Genomic DNA, 15,144 nt, shown 5'->3' with positions numbered 1-15,144 from the left:
CTACGACATTCAAAATAATGTTTGCTAAAAAGTGTGGAGAGTTTGCAGGCAACTTGAGCTGCAGCAATAGGCATGCTATTACTGACTTAACTCCTACATGGGTTCCATCTTAGTCATCAGGCACATGGCTGGGTCTCACAACCTCCCCCTTTGTTTCAATCCAACCTCAGAGGACCCAGGTAGGTTTTGTTTAGTTCATGTTTTGTTTCATGAAAGCCAAAGAGTAAGCCATAACAGAGTATTTTTTTAAGGAAATCTCACAAAAGGTGAGACAAAACTTATATATAGGCAAGTATGCCTTGGATGAATGGAAATAATGATGGTTGCCCCCAAAGTAACCTGGACTGAACAAGGAAGTAGCAATCTTTAAAATATTCTGTTATTTAAAACCAAATTTCATAGCTAAATTTGATTACCAGTGGGATTTATCCCTCCTGCTGCCAGTTTTAACTGTTCACCAACCATACAGGCAGATGTCATTGAAAATGATAATTTCTCTTTTAAAGATTGAATCTCATTCAGATTACCTCAAGGAAAAATTAGATTTATTTTAAAGATAAATGGGCTAGACCTGGCTCAGAAAACATCAGAATCATAGGAAGTTACTCTTCCTTCTCTCTTTAACCACATTTCTCCCTCTCCACACGTTACTTTCATTCTTTTCCCTCTACCAACTGGCCTCTTTGTAACTTCAGCTTGCACCTGACCAAAGTGGCCTCCTTGTGCTAAATCTACCACAGGACCTTTTTAGCTAGCTGGCCTAGACTTCTGTTTCCCATCTTCTGACTCCAAAGGACCCATAAGATCTTCGTAAGCGAGTGTACACAGGTCCTCGGTAACGAGTCAGTCTTGGCTGGAGCCATCCCTGAATGTGAAATCGAGAGCCCACCAAGGTCTAGACAGACAGGGTGAAATTGTGTAGGATAAAACATAATTATTGGGCTTCCCTGGTGGCGCAGTGGTTGAGAGTCCGCCTGCAGATGCAGGGGACGCGAGTTCGTGCACCGGTCCGGGAAGATCCCACATGCCGTGGAGCGCCTGGGCCCGTGAGCCGTGGCCGCTGAGCCTGCGCGTCCAGAGCCTGTGCTCCTCAACGGGAGAGGCCACAGCAGTGAGAGGCCCGCGTACCGCAAAAAAACAAAACAAAACAAAAAAAAACCATAATTATTAAGGGACTGGGGGTGGGCAAGCAACGCCTGGCATCTCCAGTACAAACGTTTTTAAATTTTTGTTCTCACTGAGGGCAAACTTGCTAATAGACACCATTTAAAATTAAGGTTTCATATATTTAACACTACTATGATTTTTAATCCTCCCTCATTCTTTTTTCTAATTGAGATATAATTGACATATAATCCTCCCTCATCTTTAAAAGTCAAATTGGACAAATTGGGCAAAAACCTTAAATGGTAAATGTGATCATAATTTGAAAGGCTCTGGGAGTCTTTGATCCATGTGGAACAGTGTATGAACTCTCAGCTCCTTCAGAAAGCTGTTTGTCGGTGAACATCATTATGTCCCCTCCAAATTATCCCAACATCACCAAGAACCTAAAAAATGTAGGATGCACACAGTTTGAAGCAAACTCAGTAAACACTGGTTGTCTCTCACCACCTCTGTTTTTTACAAGCTGCATTTACCTCCTGCGGCTCATGAATGGTCAGAAAACAGTACGACCATCCACTGGCCATTCTATCATAGTTTTTGCATGCCAATTCTTGACACTCCCCCAGTTTTCTTTCTTATATTAAGAAACAAAATTGAGCTATTTGTAATGAGGTGGATGGACCTAGAGTCTGTCATACAGAGTGAAGTAAGTCAGAAAGAGAAAGACAAATACCGTATGCTAACACATATATATGGAATTTAAGGGAAAAAAAAAATGTCATGAAGAACCTAGGGGTAAGACAGGAATAAAGACACAGACTTTATTCTTTACTAGAATTATGCAATTCTAAACTTTACTAGAGAATGGACTTGAGGATATGGGGAGGGGGAAGGGTAAGCTGTGACAAAGCGAGAGAGTGGCATGGACATATATACACTACCAAACGTAAAATAGATAGCTAGTGGGAAGCAGCCGCATAGCACGGGGAGATCAGCTCGGTGCTTTGTGACCACCTAGAGGGGTGGGATAGGGAGGGTGGGAGGGAGGGAGACGCAAGAGGGAAGAGATATGGGAACATATGTATATGTGTGACTGATTCACTTTGTTGTGGAGCAGAAGCTAACACACCATTGTAAAGCAATTATACTCCAATAAAGATGTAAAAAAATAAAAATGAAGAATGTTTACAATGTGATAACAGCGCAGTCTCAGAGAGAGTGTAACCAACAGTCATAAAAGCAAACACTTAGGACCATCTCTGTCTAACGTGCTTTACAGTACTGGTCCCCATGGGATAAAGTTGCCCAGGGCTTGGGGAGAGAATTGCAGTATAAGTATTCAGTGACCTGCAGCTGAACTTACCACTTGCTGTTTTTCTCTTATAATCTAAATCTGGAAATGTGCTGTCTGGTCAGCAGTGTACTACCGACTCATTCAGCAAAATGCTCCAGATGCCATAAAAAGCGTGCCTGTGTGTTAGAAAATGAACTTGTAAAATATAGGCTAAGGATTATGTGAAAGCTGTGTTCAGACAGCCAAAATTCTTCTGCCGATACACCTTTGTAATGCAGCCAGGCGGCAGCTGTGGGTATTGTAGACGCTGTGGGTGTGAGTCTGTCTGCAGAATCACAGCTGACCCTGCCGCTGGCCTGCCTTGTCACTGAACACCCTCACTGGGATAGGGTCCTGAATCTGTCTCACTGGGCACTGACGACTGAGCCAGGCCTGCCTCAGAGTTCCTTTCAAATCAACAGTCTCTTTAGTCTAACTTCGTAAGACACATCACTATTCTCCAAACCACTGGCAAAGTAAAAAACAGACACAAATCATATGTGACAAATCTTATATAATTTGATAAAGAGCAAGCCAACTTTCTGAAAAACACTGTAGTGGCTATTTTGAAAGAATAATTGTGCTTTAAAAAAATACCAGGCATTTCATTATTATATCTGGCCTTTTGGTTTTTCTTACCAGAGCCTTGGTTTTAATTTTTCCTTGTGTTAGTCAGGTTGTTGCTTTCTCTCTTGCTTTTTAACAAATACGTTGTGTTGATATTTTTTTAGTAAAACGGTCTTTGTATTATGTTATCTGTATGTATAAATAATGTTCTTTATCACTCCATAATCTTTTTTTTTTTTTGGCTGCATTGGGTCTTTGTTGCTGTGCACGGCTTTCTCTAGTTGCAGCGAGCGGCGCACTACTCTTCATTGTGGTGCGTGGGCTTCTCATTGTGGTGGCTTCTCTTGTTGGGAGCTAGGGCTCTAGGCGCGCAGGCTTCAGTAGTTGTGGCGCGTGGGCTCAGTAGTTGTGGCTCGCGGGCTCTAGAGCGCAGGCTCAGTAGTTGTGGCGCACGGGCTTAGTTGCTCTGCAGCACGTAGGATCTTCCCAGACCAGGGCTGGAACCCGTGTCCCCTGCATTGGCAGGCTGATTCCTAACCACTGTGCCACCAGGGAAGCCCCATAATCTTTTTTTTGATTCCATCTCCTAATTTTTTCTCAACTCAGTTGACTGCTCTTCACCACAAGCACCCTGCTTAGGCCCCTGTAACCGTTGCCTTCAGTATTAGCCTCCTAACAGGCCTCCCCACTCCACTGCTGCTCCCCCTGTCCATTCTATACACTGCAAAGAGAATTATTTTTTTAATACACGTCTGACCAAGACACCTCCAGCCTTAAAAACTGTCAGTGACTTTCTAATGGCCCCTTCCTACTTCTCCAGTTTAATCACACACCCATCTTCCTGCTCCACCCTTCACCCCAGCACCTGCCCCTACACCTCAGGGCTATGGGCGTCTTCTTTCAGTTCCTTCCAAATCCTTGTCCCCTTTAGACACTTGCCAATGCCATTCCCTCTGCCAGAAATGCCCTATTTCTTCACACCAAGTACTCCTACTGCCCACCCCACCTCAGCTAAACTGCACTCCCTCCATCACCTTTTCCAATTGCCAACCGGGTGAGATCCTACTATATACTCTCAAAGTACCCTGTTCATCATGTTCATTATCACAATGTACTTAATTATGTGTGCAATTAGCTTCAAATGTGTGGTGTTGTGCCTGTGTTCACCCTGGTCTCTCCCAGATGCCTGATGTAATGGGCACGCGGCAAATACCTGCCACAACAGGACTGCATCACCTTTACGTGATATAATAACAGTTCAAAAGAATAAAGTTGCACAGCAGGCCAGTTGAGGAGAGGGTCTGAGAGGGGGCTTTCCACCGATGGGAACACTCCTCCCTCAGTGTTTCTCTCTCCCTGGAGTCCACAAACAGATGATTAATCCAAGACTGGCTGAGAAGCTGGCCGGTGAAACTTACAGCCCAAAATTCAACTGGCCAAACTGTACAGGAAATCACATTTCTAAAGTTAGAAGGACTCAATATTTTATTTATCTCTAGGAGTTAATGTCTAATAACCCAACAGGCTCTTAATTACATTGTTCCCCTGTTACTTACTTTTTTCTTAATAACTTTTTATTTTACAATACTTGAGATTATTGTGACATTAATACAGTGAATTCTCATATACCCTACACCCAGTTTCCCCTATTACTAACATCTTCTACTAGAATGGTATATTTTTCACAATGAATGAACCAACATTGCTACATTATTATTAGCTAAAGTCCACACTTCACTCAAATTTCCTCAGTTTTTCTGCAATGTCCTTTTTCTAACCCAGGATCCCATCTAGAATACTACATTATATTTACTAGTCAGATATCCTTAGACTCTTATTGGTGTGACAGTTTCTCATATTTTCCTTGTTTTTTGTGACGTTGACAATTTTGAGAATTACTGAACAGGTATTTTGTATACTGTCCCTCAATTGGCATTTTCTTAAATTGAGATACAATTCATATACCATAAAATCCATGCTTTCAAAGAGTACAATTCAGTGGTTTTAGTTCATTCACAAAGTTGTACAACCACCACCACTATCTAATTCCAGGACATTTTCATTGCCTTAAAAAAAAAATCTAGCACGCATTAGCTGTTACTTCCCATTCCCCCCTCCCCCCAGTCCCAGCCAACCACTAGTCTACTTTCTGTCCCTACGGATTTGCCTATTCTGGACATTTCATATAAATGGAATCATACAATATATGGCCTTTTGTGTCTGACTTCTTTAATTTAGTGTAAGTTCCTGAAGGTTGTAGTATATATATCATCACTTAATTCCTTTTTATAGATCCCTAATATTTCATCACATGGATATACAACATTTTGCTTATCTGTTCATCAGTTGATGGACATTTGGGTTGTTTCTACTTTTTTAGCTTGTGAATAATGCTGATATTCATGAATAAATTTTTGTGTGAATATCTGCTTTCAATTCTCTTGGGTATATACCTAGGAGTGGAATTGCCAGGCTGTATACAGTATCTCTGTTTTTATTTATTTATTTATTTATTTATTTATAAAACTCATCCCAACCTTGCTGGGTTTTTTTGTTTGCTTGTTTTGTTTTTGTCTTTTTGGGTTTTTTTTTCGGTACACGGGCCTCTCACTGCTGTGGCCTCTCCCATTGCGGAGCACAGGCTCCGGATGCGCAGGCTCAGCGGCCATGGTTCGCGGGCCCAGCCACTCCGCGGCATGTGGGATTCTCCCAGACCGGGGCACGAACCCATGTCCCCTGCATTGGCAGGTGGACTCTCAACCACTGCGCCACCAGGGACGCACCTGTTTTTATTTTTCAGGTACTACCAAACTGTTTTCCAAAGCAACTACAACATTTACATTCCCATCATCAATGTATAAGAGTTCCATTTTCTAGGGCTTCCCTAGAAGCCCTAGAAAATGAACTCTTTATAACTAGGCATTGTTTCATTTCAGAACAAAGACACCTGGATTTATGGCCTAGGACAGAGTTCATTCCATTATTCTAGATATAAACTCTCTTAGTTACTCAAATAGACCCTCTAGTCTCAGGATACTTTCTATGATATGCCGCTTAACACATACACTCATGTTAAACTGAAAAAATCCTGACATGGAAGAGAGAGGCCGTTTCCACAGACATCCTCTTCATATGGCACTGATTAATAGTTTGGCTCTATCTAGAGCATATGTGGATCTCTAGGGTGTGTGAAGTACTCCATTACCTTGTGGTGTTTAGTGACAACAGAGGTGCCAAAATGTTGGCTACTCTTTCCTGAAAGAAGTCTACCTTTCTCACCAGAGGCCTGATGAATCACACCACTGAGAGAAGCAATATGGCTTAAGCTATAATCAACTCCCAGGGAAAGCAATTCCACCTTCCCCATAGAGAAGACAAGGACACAGAAACCAGGCTTTGGAGCTCCGGCTGTATTCAGAGGTTGGAGTATAGCTGGCCTTAGTCACCTTTCAAGGCCAAACAAGAGGAAATGAGTCTAAATCTCATCAAGAGGAATCTAGTTTAGAAAAGGAATAATCTGTGAAGAGTGTTAGCAGGATACAATGCCCAAGTGTTTGCCGAGCCTTTTTTTAAATTAGTCAACGATCCTCACCAGTGGCTGTAACTAATTAAAAATTGTGTCATCATATTCAGAAATGCAAACTGGCTATAGCCACAGCCAACTACAAGAATATAACACTATGCCTCATGAACTGATATACAAGTCTTGTTCAACCGAGAAAGGGTTCCTGGGATATTTCTATACAACGTGAGAATTCAAGAATTTAGTTTTAAGTGACTACTGAAATAAACTTTGTGACGCAAGCTACATGAAGATAAATAAACCAGAGGGGTTTTTTTTTAAGTGTGTTTACTCAAAATTGGAGAAAAGCCCCATAATTCACTATATATCAAGCCTAAACTTAAAAAGATATCACACCATCATATAACATTATGTAGTAACCAGTTTTTGCAAAATAGCCAAACTCCCAATCAGTAATAAGGAATCTTTGAATTCAAAAGTGCACATTGTTCTTTGGCTAAAAATAGTAGAAAATCTCAATCCTTTAAAGAAGAGCAGTCTCTTATGATCTCTAATTTATTGCACTTCCTGTGACCAACAAAAACTTACTGAATACCTATTATGTGCCTAGTTTGTATAAAGCTTTTTATAAACATCAAACTGAAAATTTAAACATAAAGAAAAAGATGTCTTACTGTTCAGCATGTTTTGAAAATCACATTATACATTTTTGACATGATGACTAATTTAACTAGCCTGTATGTATTTTTTTCCTTCTCACACTTAGTAGGTATATTTTCTCAAACTTCTGAGACCTATATAAAATTTATTTTCAAGTAAATTTTTTTAAGAGCTCAAGACTTTAAGAACAGATTTTAGAACTGTGACACTAGTTCACAGAAACAGACTCAGTGATGTGTACAAGCACGTGAACACAGCACGACAACAACTGTGCTCCCGGCCCTCCAGCCCCCAACTCCCCACCCCCGCCCCTGGGGACGTCTGATCTCCAGTCTGGGAAAGGAAAGCGCGCCTCCTCCACATCCTCTCCCAGGGTCTCTCCCCAGGCCCGCGTCCAAGGGGAGAACTGCTGACTCATAGCCTCGGCGGGTTAGCAGCTCTCACTTCCCCAGCCCTGCTAAGTGGGGCAACGGAGCGAAGCAAGCGCTGGGTGTGGAGGAACTGTCCTCCCGCTCTCGGGAGGGCTCTGGGAAGGAACACCCCAAAGAGCGTCTGGCGGGTGCTGGGAGCTACAAGCAAGACCTGGAGCACAGGATCAGAAGGCTGGGCTGCTCCGGGGGAATGGCAGAGAAGGAAGAGAATGAAAAGAAAGGAAATTAAAGGTCAATAGGACAGAGAGGCAATGGAAAAAAAGAGAAAAAGAAAAGAAGTGTCTGGGGTGAAGTGGTCGAGAGTGAGCTGCCCATCCTTTAGCTGTTCTTCCTCTGCCCCTCCCCCCAGCTGGGGGCCTCAAGGCAGGATGTGTCCCCGTCCCTGGGGGCAGCCAGCCAGCAGAGTGTCTCCGTTCTCTGAGCTGACTAACAATCTTTGGCCAGACACCTGCAGACTTTGGGGTATTTGATTGCTCACTAGACTCTCTTCCAAAAGCTCTTCACTTTTTCAGACCACAAGGAAAAAATTTCATGGAAGCAACTTGCCCAAGAACATAGTCCAAGCTATCTCTTGTCAACCAGATCCAAGGGTAAACTACCGCTCTGCCCTGGATAATATCCCACTGATAATAATCTATGATTCTATGTACTTTAGGACCCTGAGGGCCATGTATCAGTATCGCAGAAATTTAAATAGTGTTAACAATAAAAGAAAAATTCCCTTTTATTCTCAAAAGCAGTTATATAATTCTAGTTGTAAGTTCTAGAATAAGCAAAACAAATCTATGATAGGAAAAAATCAGAACTATTGTTGCCTTAGGGGTTTGGGCATGGGGACTGACTGGGAAGGAGCATGGAAGGAACTTTCTGGAATGATAGTAATGTTCTATATTTTAATAGTGGTTTACACAGCTGTATGCATTTATCAAAAGTTTTCCAGTGGTACGTGCATTTCACTGTATGTGGATTTCACCTCAAAGGGGGGAAAAAATCATAGAAAATATTTAACTCTAGCTGAAGATATGCATGCTGAAGTGTTTCAAGATGATATGTTTCAATGTTTTCAATTTGCTTCAAAATGTATCCAAAAAAATAAGATGTACTGATGATAGGTATGTAGATATCTATATGTGATAAAGTAACTATAGTAAAATGTTAATTATGGAATCTAAATGGTGGGCATATGGTTGTTCATTACAAAATTTTTTCAACTTTTCTGAAAGTTTGAAAATTTTATTATAAAGTGGCCAAAAAAAGCACTTGATGAGTGTTACTGGGTATGAGATTTCATATTTAAGTATATCCTTATGGGGACAGGTGTTATATCTGACTCTCATATCTATATAATATATACATATAATACAGCTATTATATGTGTATATATGCCACAGATACACATACATATAATTTGTGTTTTATATTAAAATAATAGTGACTAAAAAGGCATCATATGAATTAACAAACAATATCAAATAGATTTTATTTTACCACATGCACAAGCTGACTCCTGTTAACATGAAGACAACTTTTATCTATCGATACACAGTTTTACATGAAAAAAGTATGCACAGAAGTATCCTGGACACCAACCTTATGGATAGACATTCTAGGGAACTGGTACATAATGTTCTATGTAGGGTGACAGTAAAAGCTCCCCTACATCTCTCCTTGTGTCTATCCCTATATGACTTTTCTACATTGCTAACCCCTTTAGATTATAAGAAGCAGCAATTTTAAAACTAACTTTGACAGATGGAAAGGTGCATGGTGGAGTGGGCTGGGAATTAAACTCTTATTGAAGATTAACAATTTGGTCTTTATTTATGACTGGCTTCCCTCCTAAAGATTCTGTGGTGTTTCCAATAAAAATACGTGCAATAATTGATAAAACTAAATAAGAAGAAGAGCATCAGGACCAGGGAAAATATAAACAAAAGTAGAGGTTTTAGACCAACAAAAAGAAAAACACAAATACACAACATAGGAGCCTAGGATAATAGCTACAGCTGAGCTTCACATTTGTCTCTGAGCCACAGAGAAAAGTAAGAATTAGTTATATTTAATTTTCTAATCTAATATTTATCACAATGTTCTAAAGCAATTTTGTCATGTGAACGTTATCGAGATGCTGCAGTGATGTCCCTGACAGTCACCTCAAACCATTCCTACCCAAAAATGCATTAAATGATTTTCTATACCTATTTCTTGTAACAGTCTGCAATTTTATTTATTATTTTTTATATTATTATTTTTTGGACGTGCCACAGGGCTTTCAGGATGTTAGTTTCCTCCCCGACCAGGGATTGAACCCGGGCCACAGCAGTGAAAGTGCCAAGTCCTAACCACTGGGCCACCAGGGAATTCCCATGTTCTTCAGTTCTAAAATCTAGGACATAAGAATGGTTATTCCCAAAGCAAGAACTTCTAGTAAAGGGAATTCCAGGTAATAGAAATATATGCCACCTCCAAAGGTGGTGGAATAGATAGAAGTAGATAAAATAGAAGTAAATAAAATAAGGCTTTATGTCATAGTCTATGCCCTATAAATGAGAAAAACATGACAATACTTTTTTCTTTAAAAATGCCAGAATGTAGTAAATACCTTTTCTGTGAAAACTACCCAATTCCCCCTACTGCTACTCTCCCCTACCCTGGCCAATCTCCTCCACCCTTGGGGATGAGGGGGTGCTCAAGCCACCTTGTTTATTCTGTTCATGGACATGTGGGTTCCTGCATCAGAGACACTCAGAAGGCTGGGTCCACAAAGAAAAAAAAAAAAAAAGAATGAAACTGACACAATAAGAAGCAGAAACTAGAGGTGCAAGTAAGAGTCTTTCTGGTTTTTGGTCTTCTTTCTGGTCATCCCTATGGCCTGGGGGAATTCTTTCAGAGAATTCTGTGAGACAACAGCATTGTGTCCTTTTAATAAACTTCCTGTTTTTCTAGACTAATATTTAAATGAATATAATGTCATGAGAAGCTTAGAAAATATATTCCAAGAATGGAAATTTCCGTTGGTTTGGCTTGATTCAAACATAGAACTTGTAGCATCTAGAGGAAAAGATGAATTCTAAACAATCTCCCATAAACGTCACTTTTCTCAGCCAAGCTTCGATGAAGGTGATGAAGAGCAGACAATTTGAGGTGGCATGCTCTTGCAGGGCCTGGACTGCTGGTGCTCTGAGCTGATCCATATGCTTCAAAAACCTCACAAGCAGATGGTGACATGCTGATGCTTTTTGAAAATGGGGTAGACTCTGCTCTGGACCCACCCAGATGAGCTCAGACTCACGAGGTTAATCAAGGTCAACAAACTAGGGAAGAGCAGAGCTCACTAGGTAGAATGGGTTTTAAATGTTTTGGTAGCAATAAACAGTCCTTGAGCTTTGATCAAAATATAAGCCTTTTGATCAAAAGTGTGGCAGTTTATAATGTCAGAATCTGAATGGGGCCAATTGTTCAAGAACTATGAAGCTGGGAAAAGTAAAACTTCCAGATATTAAGTGGTCATCTAGAGACTCCAAAGGCAATTTTCATATTGATTCATTGTTATTTTTATTATAAAAGTAATGCATACTTATTGAAAAAAATCAGAAAATATGGAAAAAATTTTAATAGAAGGTGATTAATAACTCAATCTCATAGGATAATCACTATTAATACTTTGCTCTATATCCTTCTACACTTTTTCTAGGCTTATGAAAACAATTTTTCCTATAAACATGTTTCATTTATACATACTATTTTGTAACCTTAACTATATATTATAAATATGTGTCAATGTCAATAGATTCTACATGATCGTTCAACTGCATAATATTCCAGTAAATGGACATACCATCATAATGTATTCAATTGGTCCCCTAATATTGGGTGTTTAAATGATTTCTAGTTTTGGTTGTTATAAAGAACACAGAAATGAACATTCTTATACATAAATCCATATTTACTTGTCCAGTAATCTCCTTGGGATAAATTTCCAGTACAATTCTTCAGTCAAATTTAAAAAGCGCTTCAAATTTTGCTGTGTTCTACTCACTAGAAGGAATTTCTTACTGGAAACAAGTTTATAATAAGATTAAATTAGATAAATTTGCAAATGGTTCTTCCATGTTCTTTTCTGCAGCATGTCTCCTTAAACTCACCAACATTTTCCAGGGGTTCTGGATTTTCTTTGGCTTCTTTTGGTTGCTTAGGGGCACCAACCACCTTCTCAGATTATAAGTGTAGTGAGCATGCTCACATTTACTCCAATAAGATGCCTTCTTCTGGAGAGTAGTCCATAGGCTCAAACAACTGGAAACATCTGGGTAAACTGAAAAGCCTTTCCCTCCACCATACTCTGCTTAATGTCCTTATTTTAAGTGTACAATTATGCAGGCACATGGGCCCAGGAATGACAAAGTCAAATGTGTGAGAAAGAAATGGCTGCTTCTGGAGCGCAGGGCTGGTGTTAGACTCCCTTGACACAGGCTACATTTGCCCATACCATGGAGACGCTGGCAAAGGCATCCCAGAATTTATCCTGTCATCTGACACTTAGTAATATTAAAGTATCTTTGTAAACTAGTTAGGCAAGTCATTTTCTGCTTCAAATTATACAACTACCCCCAAGAGGAATGACCCATGGAGAAATAAATCTTACAGTCTTCACCAGATAAGGCCTTAGTATCAGAGAACTATCATAGCCATTCCATACTCAAAACACATGAAGATGAAAAGATTATCAAATGGTGGCCAGATATGTAAACAGACACCTTGGAGGGAAGGATGGAAACATATGACATGCGGATATCACTCCAATGAAGGAACAGAATCTGGAGAAAACTGGTCCTTGCTATATGAGCCCAGATGCACAGAGACTACTTAAAAAAACCCTCCCATTATGGGTTGAATTGTGTGCCCCACCCAAAATCCGTATACTGAAGTTCTAACCCCCAGCACCTCAGAATGTGACTTCATTTGGAAATAGGGTCATTGCAGATGTAATTAGTTAAGTTAGGATGAGGTCCTTCTGGAGTAGGATCGGGCCCTAATCCAATGTGAGAAATCTGGACACAGAGACAGACATGCATAGAGGGAAGACAACATGAAGAGACACAGGGAGAAGACAGCCACCAGAAGCTCAGAGAGAGGCACAAATTTCTCCCTCAACAGCCCTCAGAAGGAACCAACCCTGCTGACATCTGTACTTAGGAATTCTGGCCTCCATAACTGTGAGACAATAAATTTCCATTGTTCTAAACCACCCAGTTTGTGGCACTTTGTTACAGCAGCCCTAGCAAACTAATAAACCTCTCCACCCACGTTTAGCACTGGAAAGAAAAAAGTATGAAACACCAAAAAATAAAGGGATTCGATTTCCAAAATCCTGCTCCTCTTTGGCAATATAAAATGCTAAACCACAGAAATTAAGTAGTAGCATCAGATATTTGATTAGGGCACCAAAGAGAAAAAAACAACAACAACAAAAAAAAAAAACACGATTAGAGAATGAAATAACTTGCTCTCAGAGCTATTAGGTGAAAGATCTGAAGTCTGACCCAGGCCCGTTCAAAGATAATCATTCCATCCTGTGCTCTCCTAGGAAGGCTCTCACCTCTCTTCTGAGCCCTAACCCATCTCCTTTTTTCCTCTCTTTGGCCCTCAGATACCCAAGGCCCTACCCAAACCACCCCTCCTCCAAGGAACTGTATCCCAAAATTCATCTTCCTTCACAAACAAAACGCCCAGGCCTTCAGAATCAGATCTCTACTAGATTTTCAGGGAAAAAAAGCCATTTGAATATCTAAAGCAATTTACACAAGCGTGTACATTAAGGCATACACATGCCTGAGGAGATGGTAAACCAAAGAATCTCTATTTGGCCGAGTGCATGGGGCAGATAACTTCAGGAAGGTGCATTTGGGGTGTTACTTGATGACTCTGGGCAACTTCTCCCACTCTTCTCCCAAACCCCCTTTCTCAAAGGTCTGACTTCTGGTCAGTGATCTAAGTCATTAACCAGTCTCCCAAATTCCTTCCTCAATTACATTCATCCATTTATACTTTGTTGAAATGCACAGGTCCCTGGGAAACGAACATCTCAGGGCAGCTGACCTCTCTCAAGAGCCGCTGAGGGTTGAGAGCAACGAGAGTGTCAATACCCTGGGTTGGACGTAGGGGAGAGATGCCACATAGAAGAGGTTGATAAAAGACAGCTTATCTAAAAGACCTCGAGCTCAAACTTAGCCTGTCCCACCATCTTGCCCACACACACAAAGAAAAACCTTCGTAAGAGCTATATCCCTAAAGTGCCTTTTCATGTCATGGTAATAGCAGCTTTACAGAGCATTTTCAATGTCTCAAGCACTACCCTCAGCACTTTTTAGGCATTAACTCATTTCATCTTTACAGCAATCCTAAAAAGTGGGTACCACTATCCCTCTTTCATAAATGGAAACAGAGGCACCAAAAGGCAAAACCAGTATCCAAACCCAGGAGGCCAACCCCACAGGCTTTTTCCCCAACCACTGTACTATGCAGGGAAATCACATATGTGACGTGGCGTATTATTATTTCGGCAGAAATGTACAGTAGTAAATTTAAAACTCTGCCAGCTCATCTGAGATACAGCAAATGTTTCCACTTAGGTGCCCCAAGCAGACATCAGTAGCTCTAACAGGCCAGCCTTCTAGAGCCACCAGGCACATCTGAGGATCCCGGGTACACAAATCCTGCTCAAAGGATACACAGCCTGCCTCTGGAACCAAGTTTAAGCAACTAAGCAAATCTAAAATCATGACTTTGGCCTGAGGACTCAGGCTATTTCTTGTGGGTCAGATTCCAACTGTACCTTCTCATGGTATTTCACTGGAGATGGCTGAGTGGAGCTCCCAGTGCAGTCACGCCTTAATCATGGAATCGAGACGCCTCCTCCCTGCCCACCTCTGGAGCATTCCACAGTGGCAGTCCAAACAGCTTGTCTGAACTGTCACACTAAGGGAATTTATTTCCAAACAGAACGGAAAAAAGAAAAAGAAATCCCAAACATCTGCTCTCCTTCCAAGATTTAAAAGGCCTGATGCAAGAAAGTAAAAACAACAAAATTAAATGTGTGGAATTCTAGTGAGTATAATGCCTCCGATAGTTTGTTTTTCCATAAATTCTTAATCTGCCTTCACCTTGTCACTTCAGTAAAGGAGAAGTAAAGTATGTCAGTGCCTGACTGCAACAAAGCGGCGGCTGAATGAAAAGATGGCTTTATCAGGCTAGCTTTGACTTCAGAATACAAATCTGAGCTTGTGACGGTTTTCAGTTTTATGCCTCAACCAACAGGGCAGCTCTAAGAATTACACACCACACACACACACACACACACACACACACACACACACACACACACACACACGCACGCTTCTCTTACAGAGTGATCCTAGTGATGAGAAACAAAACACAGCATGCACTGTGAAGTAAATGCCAGGAGAGGGCCTGCTCAGCCTTTTGAGGGAGAGCCTGAGAGCTGCTCTCCTCAAAGTTGTGCT

Source organism: Aethalodelphis obliquidens, unplaced genomic scaffold (genome assembly GCF_003676395.1).
Source record: "Aethalodelphis obliquidens isolate GAN/ISIS:26980383/991018 unplaced genomic scaffold, ASM367639v1 scaffold16, whole genome shotgun sequence".
Classification (NCBI taxonomy): domain Eukaryota; kingdom Metazoa; phylum Chordata; class Mammalia; order Artiodactyla; family Delphinidae; genus Aethalodelphis; species Aethalodelphis obliquidens.
The sequence above is the reverse complement of the archived record's forward strand: the minus strand, read 5'-3'. Positions refer to the sequence as shown.